The sequence below is a fragment of the Staurois parvus genome, unplaced genomic scaffold (assembly GCF_062004578.1).
Source record: "Staurois parvus isolate SC_StPar_1 unplaced genomic scaffold, SC_StPar_1.0 ptg002528l, whole genome shotgun sequence".
Classification (NCBI taxonomy): Eukaryota; Metazoa; Chordata; class Amphibia; order Anura; family Ranidae; genus Staurois; species Staurois parvus.
This window is the reverse complement of record NW_028320324.1, coordinates 169,491-180,736: the sequence shown is the minus strand read 5'-3', so window position 1 is coordinate 180,736 and position 11,246 is coordinate 169,491. Positions and strand designations below refer to the sequence as shown.

At 48.0% G+C, this 11,246-nt stretch overlaps 1 pseudogene; it reads left to right on the top strand.

Moving 5' to 3' along the window:
- Window positions 1-767: 767 nt before the first annotated feature.
- Window positions 768-10,993, top strand: LOC149430685 (putative synaptogyrin-2 like protein pseudogene; annotated as a pseudogene).
- The last annotated feature ends 253 nt before the right edge of the window (window positions 10,994-11,246 follow it).

Below are 11,246 nucleotides of genomic sequence, written 5' to 3'. Positions count from 1 at the left end.
ACACTGTACTACTTGTGGGGGGGTGATGAAGTTTTTTTTTTTTTTACACTGATTGCTTTTACACCCATAAAGGCTATAAAAGCAATCATTTCTCCTTCTCTCTGCATTCCTGCAGCCATTGAGAACTACTGAGTGAGTTGTGATTGGTCACAGCTTGTCACATGGTACAAGGCTGTTGTGAATGGTCCTGTACCATGTGATCTCTGTGATCATTCACAGATTTCACATGCAGTAAGCAATGATGTCAGAAGTGACATCTTGCTTACTACTCTGCATGTGATCACTGATTGGCCAATCAGTGATCACATGATCGGGACCGCACACAGAGGTCCTGTACGAAGATCGGTGTTCCACTGTGTCCGGATCCCAGGGAGCGCGCACAAGCAGGGGGTGGGGAGGCCATTTATATAGCCTGCACTGCCACCGTCTGGCCGTTTATATACATGGGCCGGACGGGAGGTGGTTATGGAATAGTTACAACGTGAACGCTGATTGGTTGCCGTGTAATCCCAGAGTGCAAGTTACCGGATTGCGGTGCTGCGTGCTCCCAGGGAGCGCGCACAAGCGGGGGGGGGGAGGCTGTTTATAACAGTCCACCCCACCCTGCACTGCCACCGTCCGGCCATTTATATACAACGGCCGGACGGGAAGTGGTTACCAGTTCTGAAACTGCAGTCCTCAGGTTTTGCAAATGCTGGTCGACTGGCTGCCTCTGGCTTCAATATGTTCACCTCTGACCGGAGTCCTCTCTTTTATCCCATGACTAGGTCTGTGGAGCTTCCTGTGGTTTGTGGGATTCTGCTTCCTGGCCAATCAGTGGTCTTTGACAGATACAACGCACATACAAGTCGGCCAAGACAACGCTCGAGCAGCCATTGCCTTCAACTTCTTCTCCATCCTGTCCTGGGTAAGTTGGATGCCAAATCCAAACATTGGGTGAGATGTAACCACTCCAACAGTGATATACGCAGATACAGATATCTATATTATTATTCTAGAAATATATTGATGTTAATATTATATAAATATATCAACATTATTGTTATTGCATACGGGCAGCACAGTGGCTTAGTGGTTAGCACTTCTGCCATGCAGTAATTGGGTCATGGGTTTGATTCCCAACCATGGCGCCTCCTGCATGGAGTTTGCATGTTGTCCCTGTGTTCGCGTGGGTTTCCTCCGGGTTACTCCGGTTTCCTCCCACATTCCAAAGACATGCTTGTAGGTTAATTGGCTTCTGTCTAAAATTGTCCTAGTTTCATCCCTGGCCATGTTGGATCTCCTGCACGGTGGGGGTTGGGGAAAGACCTTGCAACCTACCCTGTAAAATAATTGCTAAGAGAATTCATGGAAAAAGTCGCTTGCTAGTGACGGTCCGTGCAATCACCAAGGGTCGGGTACGACTGAATGGATAGATAGATTGTTATTGCAGTAGTAAAAATAATGATGTGATCCCCTGCAGATCTTGTACGTTTGCCCACTTACAAAGAATTGAAGGGTCTGTAACTTCCATCGTAGGTGTATTTTAAATGATAGAGATGGAATATCAACCAAAAATCCAGAAACAACACGTGATACTAATATTGCAAATGGAGTTGCAGTTCAGCGAGTAAAATAAGTATTTGGTCCCCAAGCAAAACATGGCTTAGTACTTGGAGGAACCCTTGGTTGGCATGACAGAAGTAAGACGTTTCTTGTAGTTGGTTGCCAGGTTTGCACACCTCTCAGGAGGGATTTGGCCCACTCTTCTTTAGATCTTCTCTAAATCCTCAAGGTCGCTTGGCAACTCAAAGTTTCCGATCCCTCCATACATTTTATAAAGGATTAAGGTCTGGAGACTGGTTAGGCAACTCTTAATGACCTTAAGTTGCTTCTTCTTGAGCCACTCCTTTGTTGTCTTGGCGGTATGTTTTGGGTCATTGTCATGCAGGAAGACCAATCCATGACCCATCTTCAGTGTTCTGGCTGGAGGAAGAAGGTTCTCATCGAAGATTTTACAATACGTGGTCACGTCCATTGGCCCCTCAATGCGGCAAAGTCTGCCTGTACCTTTAGCAGAGAAACAGCTCCAAAGCATAATGTTTCCACCTTCGCGCTGGACTGTAGGGATGGTGTTCTTAGGGTCATAGTCAACATTTTTATTCCTCCAGACACGGCGAGTTGAGTTAATGCCAAAGAGCTCAATTTTGGTCCCATCTGACCACAACACTTTCTCCAAATCCATCTCTGAGTTGTTTAGATGTTTATTGACAAACTTCAGACGGGCCTATACATGTGCATTCTTGAGGAGGGGGACCTTGCAGGCGCTGCAGGATTTCAATCCATGGTGGCGTGTTGTGTTACCAGTGGTTTGTTTGGTGACTGTGGTCCCAACTGCCTTGAGATCCTTAACAAGCTCCTCCCATGTAGTTCTGGGCTGATCCCTCACTTTTCTCATGATCATCCTTATCCCATGAGGTGAAATCTTGCATGGAGCTCCAGACCGAGAGTGATTGATGGTTATTTTGTATATCTTACATTTGCGAATAATCGCTCCAACCGTTGTCTCCTTCTCACCAAGCTCCTTGCTGATGGTCTTGTAGCCCATTCCAGCCTTGTGCAGGTCTACAGTCTTGTCCCTGATGTCCTTCAACAGCTCTTTGGTCTTGCCCATGGTGGTGCCCAAGAAAGAGACCTGTGGACAGGTGTCTTTTCTACACATAACGAGTTGCCGTTAGGAGCGCCTTCTTGCATTGACAGGACTAATCTGTGTACCACACGAGCACATGGCCAGTCTGTAGGAGCCAGAATCATTGTTGGTTGGTAGGGGATCAAATACATATTTTTCTCACTGAACTGCAACTCCATTTATAACATTTGTATCGTCTGTTTTTTCTGGATTTTTGGTTTTCTGTCTATCATGTAAAATACACCTATAATAAAAAAATTCTAGAACCTGCATTTCTTTTTAAGTGGGCAAACTTACAAAATCTGCAGGGGATCAAATAATTTTTGACACTGTATATAAATATATAGATATTATTATTATTATATACAGTTGTGCTCAAAAGTTTGCATTTATATTGAAAATCTGACTGATCATGCCAAAAAAGGATAATGATGATATGAAGGCATTTATTATCACTTAGTTGTTTGGCTCCTTTTTAAATCCTGATAGCAGAAATCACCCAAATGATCAAAAGTCTCCGCCCCCGGATCAGAAGTCTCCGCCCCCTGGAATGTTCGGCCTCGGTACAGACACACAAGGTGACACACACAGGGTACAATGGCAATTAAAGGTTCATTTCCCACATCTGGGGCTTCTTAAATTGTAGTTGGTGTTTGTGTATAACCCCCTGGTCACATTAAGCCCGATTTCGAAATCGTGTGAATTACAGTGCAATACATCTGCCGGGGGGTGCACTCTGCACCGGGTGACACCTACCGCACGGGGTGACACCGGACCCGCTCCACAAAAAGGTAAGTTGTAAAGCAAGCCGACGATCCCCGCAGGATGGATTGGATCTGTGGATTGAGCATAATGGATCGGAGTCCGATTCATTACGCTCCCCAATCCGCAGATCCGATCCATCCTGCGGGGATCGTCGGCTTGCTTTACAACTTACCTTTTCCTGGAGCGGGCCCGGTGTCACCCCGTATAGGTTGCATGCCGACGATCCCCGCAGGATGGATCGGATCTGCGGATTGGGGAGCGTAATGGATCGGACTCCGATCCATTATGCTCAATCCTCAGATCTGATCCATTCTGCAGGGATCGTCGGAGGGGGTGTCACCAAGTGTTATCGATTCGGGTGACACCAACCCTAGGGACGCCCCTGCCGTCTGACATCTGTCTATGCAAATCGCACCAAAGGTAGTGCATGTGCTACTTTAGAAATCAGTGCGGCTCCGACCAAGTCGGAACCGCGCCGATATGACCGCTTTAATAGCGGACAATAGGGTGAAACTTGGCATACGATTTGCAAGTCGCACCCAATGTGACCGGGGTGTTAATAGTCAATTAGTTTGTTAGCTCTCATGTGCATGCACTGAGCAGGCTAGACACTGAGCCATGGGGAGCAGAAAAGAACTGTCAAAAGGCCTGTGTAACAAGGTAATGGAACTTTATAAAGATGGAAAAGGATATAAGAAGATATCCAAAGCCTTGAATAAGCCAGTCAGTACTGTTCAATCACACACTAAAAAGTGTAAAATTCCAGGATCTCTCGATACCAAGCCAAGGTCAGGTAGACCAAGAAAGATTGTAGTCACAACTGCTAGAATTATTCGGGAATGAAAAACCCCTCAGGTGACCTCATGAGAAATACGGGCTGCTCTGGAAATAGATTGTGTGCTTTTTTTTTAAGGAGCACAATAGGATGATACTTGATCAAAAATGAGCTGCATGGTCAAGTTGCCAGAAAAAGCCTTTATTACGCCAATGCCACAAAAAAGCCCGGTTACAATATGCCCGACAACACCTTGACACGCCTCACCGGGCTTTTCTGTGGCATTGCTGCTCCTCGCACCTCTGCAGCCAAAAGGAATATTCACCACTTCAAGGCACGTGACTTCCTTCCCAGAGAGGGAAACGCTGGTGAGTGCATATTGGGGGTCAAAGTATACCCTCTGCAGAGACAACGGCACCTTTCCCTGCAATGGCGACTGTCTTTTTAAGCAGCTTGCTGTGCGTGATATTAAAGTTTTATCTATAACTGAAAGGACCTTTGCTTTCTGTGTGGAAGCAGTGGCCTCTCTGCAAACGTCTGACAAACCCCCGGTAAGTCAAAAGTAGAGCTCCCCATTTGGCAGGGAGCTGATATCTATTGATCTGACTTTGCAGGGGGCATATTGGGCCTCTGCAGACAGACCACTGCTTCCACACAGAGAGCAGGGGTCCTTCTATACAACATGTTGGCAGGGGATGGGCTTTTCTACTCAGGCTGTGGCTGCTTTCTAAAGAAAATGAACTGTAGGACTTTGTACATCTTTGTTCCGATGCATCCGGAATGTATTTGGTGGATTTAAGCTGAAAATTCCGTATGTCTGTTTAGCAATAGTAGAGCCCGGTTCCAGGGTTAGCAATAGTAGAGCCCGGTTCCATGGTTAGCAATACTAGAGCCCGGTTCCAGGGTTAGCAATAGTAGAGCCCGGTTCCAGGGTTAGCAATAGTAGAGCCCGGTTCCATGGTTAGCAATAGTAGAGCCTGGTTCCAGGGTTAGCAATAGTACAGCCCAGTTCCAGGGTTAGCAATAGTAGAGCCCGGTTCCAGGCTAGCAATAGTAGAGCCCCATTCCATGGTTAGGAATAGTAGAGTCCGGTTCCAGGGTTAGCAATACTAGAGCCCGGTTCCAGGGTTAGCAATACTAGAGCCCGGTTCCAGGGTTAGCAATACTAGAGCCCGGTTCCAGGGTTAGCAATACTAGAGCCCGGTTCCAGGGTTAGCAATACTAGAGCCCGGTTCCAGGGTTAGCAATAGTAGAGCCCGGTTCCAGGGTTAGCAATAGTAGAGCCCGGTTCCAGGGTTAGCAATAGTAGAGCCCGGTTCCAGGGTTAGCAATAGAAGGGCCCGGTTCCAGGGTTAGCAATAGTAGAGCTCGGTTCCAGGGTTAGCAATAGTAGAGCCCGATTGCAGGGTTAGCAATAGTAGAGCCCCATTCCATGGTTAGGAATAGTAGAGTCTGGTTCCAGGGTTAGCAATAATAGAGCCCAGTTCCAGGGATAGCAGTAGTAGAGCCCGGTTCCAGGGTTAGCAGTAGAAGGGCCCGGTTCCAGGGTTAGCAATACTAGAGTCCGGTTCCAGGGTTAGCAATACTAGAGTCCGGTTCCAGGGTTAGCAATACTAGAGCCCGGTTCCAGGGTTAGCAATAGTATTGTCCGGTTCCAGGGTTAGCAATACTAGAGCCCGGTTCCAGGGTTAGCAATACTAGAGCCCGGTTCCAGGGTTAGCAATAGTAGAGCCCGGTTCCATGGTTAGCAATACTAGAGCCCGGTTCCAGGGTTAGCAATAGTAGAGCCCGGTTCCAGGGTTAGCAATAGTAGAGCCCAGTTCCAGGGTTAGCAATAGTAGAGCCCGGTTCCAGGGTTAGCAATAGAATGGCCCGGTTCCAGGGTTAGCAATAGTAGAGCCCGGTTCCAGGGTTAGCAATAGTAGAGCCCGGTTCCAGGGTTAGCAATAGTAGAGCTCGGTTCCAGGGTTAGCAATAGTAGAGCTCGGTTCCAGGGTTAGCAATAGTAGAGCCCCATTCCATGGTTAGGAATAGAAAAGCCCAGTTCCAGGGTTGGCAATAATAGAGCCCAGTTCCAGGGATAGCAGTAGTAGAGCCCGGTTCCAGGGTTAGCAATAGTAGAGTCCGGTTCCAGGGTTAGCAATACTAGAGCCCGGTTCCAGGGTTAGCAATACTAGAGCCCAGTTCCAGGGTTAGCAATACTAGAGCCTGGTTCCAGGGTTAGCAATACTAGAGCCCGGTTCCAGGGTTAGCAATACTAGAGCCCGGTTCCAGGGTTAGCAATACTAGAGCCCGGTTCCAGGGTTAGCAATACTAGAGCCCGGTTCCAGGGTTAGCAATACTAGAGCCCGGTTCCAGGGTTAGCAATAGTAGAGCCCGGTTCCAGGGTTAGCAATAGTAGAGCCCGGTTCCAGGGTTAGCAATAGTAGAGCCCGGTTCCAGGGTTAGCAATAGTAGAGCCCGGTTCCAGGGTTAGCAATAGTAGAGCCCGGTTCCAGGGTTAGCAATAGTAGAGCCCGGTTCCATGGTTAGCAATAGTAGAGCCCCATTCCATGGTTAGGAATAGTAGAGCCCAGTTCCAGGGTTAGCAATAATAGAGCCCAGTTCCAGGGATAGCAGTAGTAGAGCCGGGTTCCAGGGTTAGCAGTAGAAGGGCCCGGTTCCAGGGTTAGCAATAGTAGAGTCCGGTTCCAGGGTTAGCAATACTAGAGCCCGGTTCCAGGGTTAGCAACACTAGAGCCCGGTTCCAGGGTTAGCAACACTAGAGCCCGGTTCCAGGGTTAGCAACAGTAGTGCCCGGTTCCAGGGTTAGCAATAGTAGAGCCCGGTTCCAGGGTTAGCAATAGTAGAGCCCGGTTCCAGGGTTAGCAATAGTAGAGCCCGGTTCCAGGGTTAACAATAGTAGAACCCGGTTTCAGATGAACTGCCGTTTACGGATGAAAAATGGACCCCCATGTATTTCTGTGGACTTGCAGATGTAAACGGATGAACATCTTTTTACATCCATTATTGTCCGCATCCGTTAACATCTGTTTTTTTTGAACGGAAGTAAACCCTATTTTTCTTTCGTAAAAAAAACGGAACGGATGAAAAACGGATGCAAATGGATATTAATGGACCAAAAACGGATCTAAACGGATGAAAAACAGACATTTGCAGAGAGACCACTGCTTCCACACAGAAAGCAAAGGTCCTTTTAGTTATAGATAAAACTTTAATATCTAAACTGATGAAAATCGGATGTAAATGGATCTAAATAGATGAAAAACGGATGTAAATGGATCAACACGGATGAAAAATGGATATAAGAACGGATATAAACGAATGAAAAATGAATGTAAATGGATCGACACGGATATAAAAGCGGATGAAAAAACGGATGTAAATGGATCTAAATAGATGAAAAACGGATGTAAATGGATCAACACGGATGAAAAATGGATATAAGAACGGATATAAACGAATGAAAAATGAATGTAAATGGATCGACACGGATATAAAAGCGGATGAAAAAACGGATGTAAATGGATCTAAACGGATGAAAAACGGATATAAAAACGGATGTAAATGGATCTACAAGGATGAAAAACGGATCTACACGGATGAAAAACGGATCTACACGGATGAAAAAACGGATGTAAATGGATCTACACGGATGAAAAAACGGATATAAAAACGGATGAAAAAATAGATGTAAACTCATCCGTTTTTTCTTGGAAAAAACGTGACTGAATTGAAGAAAAAAAACAGAACGCCCGTGTGAAAAGACCCTTAGAGTGAAAGCGGAACCTCTGTAAAGTTTTTATTGCTGGGGAAAGATTAGGAATGCAATCGGTTTTCGCTGTCTTTGACTGCCTCTGGGGATTTTTGTTCTCATTTCATGTCCCAGTGACAGATATGAGAGGAATCAGTGTCAAGGGAAGAGGAAGTTAGGAGAAATCTCCCCAACAGGATTTAAAGGCATCAATAAAAAAGACAGATATTGGAATCCCCAGTCTCAATTATTTACGTGTTTTTGTTGTTTTCTCAATGTCAACATTGGAGAGAAATGTCATCACTTCCACTGGCTGTGTCACCCAGACAGGAAATGAGGGCTGAACCTCCCCAATAGGGACACATACAATAAAACTGCAGCAGAGGTTTCAACCCTTCCCTGCTCTGTTTAACAGCTGGAAAAAAAAAAAACATTTGTCTGGCATCGGGCTCTGCTATTCCTAAGCCTGGAACCGGGCTCTACTACTGCTAACCCTGAATCCGGGCTCTACTATTGCTAACCCTGAATCCGGGCTCTACTATTGCTAACCCTGGAACCGGGCTCTATTATTCCTAACCCTGGAACCGGGCTCTATTATTCCTAACCCTGGAACCGGGCTCTATTATTCCTAACCCTGGAACCGGGCTCTATTATTCCTAACCCTGGAACCGGGCTCTATTATTCCTAACCCTGGAACCGGGCTCTATTATTCCTAACCCTGGAACCGGGCTCTATTATTCCTAAGCCTGGAACCGGGCTCTACTATTGCTAACCCTGGAACCGGGCTCTACTATTGCTAACCCTGGAACTGGGCTCTACTATTGCTAACCCTGGAACCGGGCTCTACTATTGCTAACCCTGGAACCGGGCTCTACTATTGCTAACCCTCGCACTGGGTTCTACTTCACCTAACCCTGGAACCGGGCTCTACTATTGCTAACCCTGGAACCGGGCTCTACTATTGCTAACCCTGGAACCGGGCTCTACTATTGCTAACCCTGGAACCGGGCTCTACTATTGCTAACCCTGGAACTGGGCTCTACTATTGCTAACCCTGGAACCGGGCTCTACTATTGTTAACCCTGGAACCGGGCTCTACTATTGCTAACCCTGGAACCGGGCTCTACTATTGCTAACCCTGGAACCGGGCTCTACTATTCCTAACCATGGAACCGGGCTCTACTATTCCTAACCCTGGAACCGGGCTCTACTATTGCTAACCCTGGAACCGGGCTCTATTATTGCTAACCCTGGAACCGGGCACTACTATTCCTAACCCTGGAACCGGGCTCTACTATTGCCAACCCTGGAACCGGGCTCTACTATTGCTAACCCTGGAACCGGGCTCTACTATTCCTAACCCTGGAACCGGGCTCTACTATTCCTAACCCTGGCACCGGGCTCTACTATTGCTAACCCTGGCACTGGGCTCTACTATTGCTAACCCTGGCACTGGGCTCTACTATTCCTAACCCTCGCAATGGGTTCTACTTTACCAAACCCTGGAACCGGGCTCTACTACACCTACCTCTGGCCCTGGGCTCTACTATTTCTAACCCTGAAACCACGTTCTACTATTCCAAACCCTGGAACCGGGCTCTACTATTCCTAACCCTGGAACCGGGCTCTACTATTCCTAACCCTGGAACCGGGCTCTACTATTGCTAACCCTGGAACCGGGCTCTAATATTGCTAACCCTGGAACCGGGCTCTACTGTTGCTAACCCTGGAACCGGGCTCTACTATTGCTAACCCTGGAACCGGGCTCTACTATTGCTAACCCTGGAACCGGGCTCTACTATTCCTAACCTTGGAACCGGGCTCTACTATTCCCAACCCTGGCACCGGGCTCTACTATTGCTAACCCTGGCACTGGGCTCTGCTATTCCTAACCCTCGCAATGGGTTCTACTTCACCTTACCCTGGAAATGGGCTCTGCTACACCTACCTCTGGCCCTGGGCTCTACTATTTCTAACCCTGGAACCAGGCTCTACTATTGCTAACTCTGGAACCGGGCTCTACTATTGCTAACCCTGGAACCGGGCTCTACTATTGCTAACCCTGGAACCGGCCATTCTATTGCTAACCCTGGAACCGGGCTCTACTATTGCTAACCCTGGAACCGGGCTCTACTGTTGCTAACCCTGGAACCGGGCTCTACTGTTACTAACCCTGGAACCGGGCTCTACTGTTGCTAACCCTGGAACCGGGCTTTACTGTTGCTAACCCTGGAACTGGGCTCTACTGTTGCTAACCCTGGAACCGGGCTCTGCTATTGCTAACCCTGGAACCGGGCTCTACTGTTGCTAACCCTGGAACCGGGCTCTACTGTTGCTAACCCTGGAACCGGGCTCTACTGTTACTAACCCTGGAACTGGGCTCTACTGTTGCTAACCCTGGAACCGGGCTCTGCTATTGCTAACCCTGGAACCGGGCTCTGCTATTGCTAACCCTAGAACCGGGCTCTGCTATTGCTAACCCTGGAACCGGGCTCTGCTATTGCTAACCCTGGAACTGGGCTTTACTATTGTTTAACCCTGGAACCGGCTTTACTATTGCTAACCCTGGCACTGGGCTCTACTATTTCTAACCCTGGCACTGGGCTGGGCTCTACTATTTCTAACCCTGGCACTGGGCTCTACTATTCCTAGCCCTGGAACTGGGCTCTACTACACTTACCTCTGGCACTGGGCTCTACTGTTCCTAACCATGGTACAGGGTTCTACTATACCTAACTGGAATTGGGCTCTACTTCTCCTAACCCTGGAATTGGGCTCTACTTCTCCTAACCCTGGCACAGGGCTGTACGGTACCTAACCCTATCTGTATCCACAGGTTCCTCTGGCTATCTTGGCCTTCAAGAGAGTCAAGATGGGGGCGGAAGATTTTAACACAAGCTACGTGGACCCGAGCCTGGACACTGCCTCACCATACTCCAGCTACCCGGACGCGGTCACCGACAACTACCAGAGGCCACCATTTACACAGAGCGCAGAGACAGACGATGGCTACAAACCGCCAGCATACTGAGCCAGATGCCGACACACCGGAAGACAACATGGCTGCCCAACCAGGAAGCCTCAGACACAGATTGACCCGTCCGCAGGGCCGGATAGGCTCACTTCACAAAGTGCCTTTTCAGTGCTTCTCACAGGAGCCAACAAATGTAAAATATGCCAAAAATGAATACCTCCTATAGGGGCGTGAGCCGTCCTGTGTGTACCACCTAGAACCACATTATGTGGTCCAGAGAACCCCGCGGGGCAGTAATCCCTGTGCAACC